This window comes from Festucalex cinctus, chromosome 1 (assembly GCF_051991245.1).
Source record: "Festucalex cinctus isolate MCC-2025b chromosome 1, RoL_Fcin_1.0, whole genome shotgun sequence".
Classification (NCBI taxonomy): Eukaryota; Metazoa; Chordata; class Actinopteri; order Syngnathiformes; family Syngnathidae; genus Festucalex; species Festucalex cinctus.
The window spans coordinates 10,275,859-10,282,794 of NC_135411.1; the positions used below are offsets into that span (position 1 = coordinate 10,275,859).

Here is a 6,936-nt window from a genome sequence, read left to right on the forward strand (position 1 = left end):
TGAGGGCCACATACAGAAAATCAGAAGGATGCAAGGGCCACATAATGTTATGAAGAGAAATTGTGTTTAGTCCTAAAAATTGTACAAATAATTTATTTGTGCTTTTGCATATTTAGAAAAATGCTACAGTATATAAACCAATTTGTTTGTAATATGGCAGTAGGGTTATTGTAGTTTTGAAAATTTTCATTTGAGTTTTTATTTATTTTTTTATTTTTTTATTTAGTTAGTTTTAATTAGTTTTCAGGGTGGTTCTGTTAGTTTTTTTTTAATTAGTTTTAGTTCTTTAATAAATGCTTAGTTTTATCTTATTTAGTTTCAGTATTAGTTTTATTTTTTTGTTTTGTTTTTAACATGTATTACTTGTGCGCAGTATTTTATTTTATTTTTGTTTGTTTTATTTTAGTTAGTTTTGTAAACAGAAAATGTAGTTTCAGTTAGTTTTCTTTTTTTAAAAGCATCTTTATTTTTTTTTATTTTAGTTTTTTCGTTAGTTTTAGTTAACTAATAAACTTTAATAGCACCTGTGTTTTTCGACACCCTCCCTTCTTACTTTGACCATCTCCAAACATTTTTGTTTTTATTTTATTTGAGCTTGAGTCAAATGCTATTTTTAGCATATGTCGCGGGCCACTAAAAAATGGACGGTGGGCCGCAAATGGCCCCCGGGCTGTAGATTGGACACCCCTGAGTTAGGTGCTTTTCTCCTTAATTCCGAATGAATATGTTGCAGGCTGCGTGTTACGACAAGGTAATAAACACCTCACAAAAATGCTTCCATGTTGTTCACATTAAATGCCCCAAAAGAGACACATACAACAACTGCATTAAAATCTGGTGAGCGTCTTTTTTTTTTTTTTTCTTCTAAACCACAACCCTCCTCCACCCCATCCTCTGAATAAAATAAAATAAATAGTTTGAGCAACAATGGGAGCTGCGTGGCCATGTGGTGGAGACACACGGCAGTGTAACACAGCCGTGCAAATGCTCGATTAGGGACACATAGAAGCACATGAGGGATCATTTGACTTACTGAAGACTTGTCAAGTCAAGTGATAATTATCATAATTAGGCGTGTTTAACAGACCGATACATTTTTTAGCCCCTTCTCCCCCAGGAATAAGACAATAGGCCCACATCCCGAACGTAGAACTGGTCATGACCACTGCAGGACAAAACACAGCATTGTTATAACTAGGGATGTTCGATACCACTTTTTTTTCAGACCGATACCGATACTCGGACCCTCACGACTCACCGATACCGATACCAACTGTTGATACCAGTAGTACATTTTGACAAATAAAAAAAAATCACTAAAATATATTTTTAAACAAATATATTTCCTTTAATTTTGACAAAAAAAAAAAACCCAGCACAGTCACTCTTCAATAGTCTTAACGCTCAAAATAAAACACAAAAATGCTCTTTTAGTGTAAGATTCACAATTTTGAAGTATTTCCAAACCGGTGAAGTTTTGGTGAAAAACTGCTGCGAGCTAGCTAGCGCCAGTTACAGGCAAGGAGGACTCACTTAACGTCTTCCCCCTCTGCCATCGCTCGCTTGTACTCGTCTGCGTCACGAGTACTCGAGTACTTGAAAAAAGGCTGGCATCGGCCCGATACCGATACCTGGTATCAGTACTCGCCCAGCCCTATGTAATAACTAACATTCTCGATTGTAACTAGTAATAGAGATTAGTGTTGTTCCGACACCGTTTTTTGTCCCGATACCGATACCGATACCGATACTCAGGTTTGCAGTATCGGCCGATACCGATACCATACCGATACATAGGTTGTTTTTTTTCCTCAACATGAAAAAGCTGTCCCGCCATTGGTTCAGAGCATTCAAGAGCCAATAGGATATCTTAGATCGGCATGCAGTGAACATGTCACATACCAGTGAATGTCGTGCACAAGCAAGACAAAAGATGCTGCATCCAAAGTCCTATATTAGAGTTGGAATTAATGGTATCGGCATGTTACTTGTGAGTAGTCACCGATACCGATTCCACTGTTTTAATGCAGTATCGGCACCTCTGCCGATACCAGTATCGGTATCGGAACAACACTAATAGAGATCAAATCACTTTGAAGGGAATAGATGCATAACCTTTTTTTTTTTCATTCTTTTTTTCCATGTTACATTCAATATTAATATTGCATTTTGCTTTGGGCAGGCCAAAAAAGAAAAAGAAGAAAAAAAAAACACTGTGTGGACAGAGAACATGTGGAAACATTATATGTCCATAAAAGTCATAGTAAAGTTTGACTATCATGAAAAGGACATTGGATCCAGCGTGTCAAATCAATTAGCAGAGCAAGCTGAGTCAGAAATGTACTGTGGCGACGGACAAAACGCATTAAAAATCAAGTACAAAATGTCCCTGAAAAGAAACAGTGTGTTGCCTTCACGAAACACAAAAAGAAGAAGAAGAAGAAGCTTCAAAGCGCACACTTTACAAGAAGTAGTCATTTAAAGTTAAAGTTAGTTGATGGCTCTCGGACAGATGCTGTGGATTTTGGCGTGGAACGTGATAAGCACGACGAGGCTCGCTTCCACCGCGAGGATAAATCCCTCATTTATTCGATCGCTCGGCATGGACAAATTTAGATTGTCATTGCGGTCGTCTGCCTCACACCAAAGGAATTCACATCAAAAACTAAAATGGACGTTGCGCACATGAGGGAAAGCTAAAAAGTTATTATTTTCAAATATAGATAAACAACCCCCTCATCAAAACAATGTGAACATTTTTCGTTTCTTACTAAGCCCCCTGTATAATACCCCCCCCTCTCGATTTGGGATTACCGGTATGAAAACAAAACAAAACAAAACAAAACAAAACAAAACAAAACAAACAAACAAAAACTCCTCACCACACACTAATACATTATTTTTTATACATTCATTTTTTCATTTTTATACATTCATTTTTTTATTTTTTTATTTTTTTCAGACAGGCATTAACATTTTCTCACTTTTGGCACTTGTTTAAACATTCTTAATGTTCAAACCTTCATAGATTTATTAAAAAATAAAAAAATAAAATAAAAAAATTAAAAAAAATAAAATAAAAGCTAAATCACCACCACTGAAAAAAACTGCAACTAAAAAAAAAAAAGACTTTTACCACTAAAAAAAATATCTGCGAAACAGTGCGTGAACCGCGTTATAAACACTGTTTATATATATTGTTACTTTAACATTCTTCATAAGTGAAGAGAAGTAGTAGTTAGAATTCATTGCTCGGTGTTAATTGGTGTTTTTACGATTCACATAACCGATAAACATCTTGATTCTTTTGAATAATATTACTGCTTCGAGGAAATTGGAAAGAGCAACTAAATAATTACAAATATTTAGTAAGCAGCCAAACAGCGCAGTTATTATTGGCATGTAAGTAATCACAAAATGTTAGGCTAATTGCATTTTTGAATTTTTTTATTTTTTTTATTTTTTTTAAAAAGAGCACAAAACAGTCAACAAATGAGTCTAGTTACCTCGATTCAACCTTTATGTGTTACTATGACCTGGATGACTGACAATCTACACAGACATAATGCAAAAAAATAACATTTAGCAAGCATATCATCACCCTCTTGAAATAATTGCCTCTCTTTTTTTTTTTTTTTTTTTTTTTTTTTTTTTGCAAATAAATATTTTTTTTTTACCTATTGATAAAAATGTGATAATGCTATTAGGCTAACGTACAGAAGCGTAGAGCTGCCAATGTGGAGTAAACATTTTTGGCTGGAGAGTATTTACGAACATACTCGAAAATATGTTCAAACATACTTGCAAATATGTTCGAATGTATTGAAATATGTTCGAACATACTCGCAGATATGTTCAAACATACTCTCAAATACGTTCGAACATACTCGTGAATATGTTCGAACATACTCTCAAATACGTTCGAACATACTTACAAATATGTTTGAACATACTCGCAAATATGTTCGAACATACTCGCAAATACGTTCGAACATACTCGCAAATACGATCGAACATACTCTCAAATATGTTCGAACATACTTGCAAATATGTTCGAACATACTCGCTAATATGCTTGAACATACTCGCAAATATGTTCGAACATACTCGCAAATACGATCGAACATACTCGCGAATATGCTTGAACATACTCGCAAATATGTTCGAACATACTTGCAAATATGCTTGAACATACTCGCAAATATGTTCGAACATACTCGCAAATATGTTCGAACATACTCGCTAATATGCTTGAACATACTCGCAAATATGTTCGAACATACTCGCAAATACGTTCGAACATACTCGCAAATACGATCGAACATACTCGCGAATATGTTCGAACATACTCTCAAATATGTTCGAACATACTCGCTAATATGCTTGAACATACTCGCAAATATGTTCGAACATACTTGCAAATATGCTTGAACATACTCGCAAATATGTTCGAACATACTTGCAAATATGCTTGAACATACTCGCAAATATGTTCGAACATACTCGCAAATACGATCGAACATACTCGCGAATATGCTTGAACATACTCGCAAATATGTTCGAACATACTTGCAAATATGCTTGAACATACTCGCAAATATGTTCGAACATACTCGCTAATATGCTTGAACATACTCGCAAATATGTTCGAACATACTCGCAAATACGTTCGAACATACTCGCAAATACGATCGAACATACTCGCGAATATGTTCGAACATACTCTCAAATATGTTCGAACATACTCGCTAATATGCTTGAACATACTCGCAAATATGTTCGAACATACTTGCAAATATGCTTGAACATACTCGCAAATATGTTCGAACATACTTGCAAATATGCTTGAACATACTCGCAAATATGTTCGAACATACTCGCAAATATGTTCGAATATACTCGCTAATATGCTTGAACATACTCGCAAATATGTTCGAACATACTCGCTAATATGCTTGAACATACTCGCAAATATGTTCGAACATACTTGCAAATATGCTTGAACATACTCGCAAATATGCTTGAACATACTCGCAAATATGCTTGAACATACTCGCAAATATGTTCGAACATACTCGCAAATATGTTCGAATATACTCGCAAATATGTTTGAACATACTCGCAAATATGTTTGAACATACTCGCAAATATGCTTGAACATACTCGCTATTATGTTCGAACATACTCGCAAATATGTTTGAACATACTCGCAAATATGTTTGAACATACTCGCAAATATGCTTGAACATACACGCAAATATGCTTGAACATACACGCAAATATGTTTGAACATACTCGCTAATATGCTTGAACATACTCGCAAATATGTTTGAACATACTCGCAAATATGCTTGAACATACTCGCTATTATGTTCGAACATACTCGCAAATATGTTCGAACATACTCGCAAATATGTTTGAACATACTCGCAAATATGTTTGAACATACTCGCAAATATGCTTGAACATACACGCAAATATGTTCGAACATACTCGCGAATATGTTCGAACATACTTGCAAATACGTTCGAACATACTCGCAAATATGTTCGAACATACTCGCAAATATGTTTGAACATACTCGCAAATATGCTTGAACATACTCGCTAATATGTTCAAACATACTCGCAAATATGTTCGAACATACTCGCAAATATGTTTGAACATACTCGCAAATATGTTTGAACATACTCGCAAATATGCTTGAACATACACGCAAATATGTTTGAACATACTCGCAAATATGCTTGAACATACTCGCAAATATGTTCGAACATACTCGCGAATATGTTTGAACATACTTGCAAATATGTTCGAACATACTCGCGAATATGTTCGAACATACTTGCAAATATGCTTGAACATACTCGCAAATATGTTCGAATATACTCGCAAATATGTTCGAACATACTCGCAAATATGTTCGAACATACTTGCAAATATGCTTGAACATACTCGCAAATATTTTTGAACATACTCGCTAATATGCTTGAACATACTCGCAAATACGTTCGAACATACTCGCAAATACGTTCGAACATACTCGCAAATATGTTCGAACATACTCGCAAATATGTTTGAACATACATGTAGGCTACATGCTACAAAGTTAGCAAACCTTCCCATAATGCCACGGGGTATTATTTGGGCATGCGCGAGTGAAAACAAAACCCCATTTTCCAGGCATTTGGGCCACATTACCAATTCATTAGAAAATTCAGTAGACAAAAAAGTGTTTATTCGTAACTTTTACGATTTATAATGTCTGCCGTGCATAATTTAGGTTTGTCATTTTTTGCCCCATAATGCAATGGGGATGGCATTATGGGAAGGGATGCTAACTTTGTAGCATGTAGCCTACATGTACGTTTGAACATATTTGCGAGTATGTTGAAACGTATTTGCGAGTAGGTTCCAACATACTCGCCAGCCAAAAATGTTTACTCCACATTGGCAGCTCCACTCCTACTCTAATAATAAAAATATGGCTTTCTACTGAATCTGTGTTGACAGTCTATCTTCAACAGCAAGAAAGATTCAATTCAATTCTATACAAGTATATTTCATGTCAACAGGTTGACTGATAAAAATAAATGATAGATATATTTTTTTTTTTCATGTTCTTTCAGCAACCAAAAAACATGATTGTTGAATATTTGAATGTTTTGCTTACCATCCAATTTGAATCTACAGGATGCTTTGGGGCTGTTTGTCTTCATCTGAAACGGAATTATGATGATAATTACAACAGTTCAAAAATAGCAGTTAGCGTTGGCACAAAACTTTCGGAAAACAAAAGCGAAGAATACAGAGAAAAATCCTACTAGAACATCTTGAATTCTGGGGTTAATCAGAGGCACTTTGAATGGTGACAGGTGTATGCTATCTCCCAGTTAACACGCAACATGAACGTGATTGGTTAACTCTAAACGCAGC

The 6,936-nt window shown here is 35.1% G+C and overlaps 1 protein-coding gene across 1 annotated transcript in view; it reads right to left on the bottom strand.

Moving 5' to 3' along the window:
• The window catches only part of pax3a (paired box 3a), a 46,261-nt gene extending 39,530 nt beyond the window's left edge, over positions 1-6,731 (bottom strand). The window contains exon 1 of the mRNA XM_077515359.1: positions 6,674-6,731. The gene's annotated coding sequence lies outside the window, so the exon portion shown is untranslated. The remainder of the gene's footprint in view (positions 1-6,673) is intronic.
• Between the last annotated feature and the right edge of the window lie 205 nt (positions 6,732-6,936).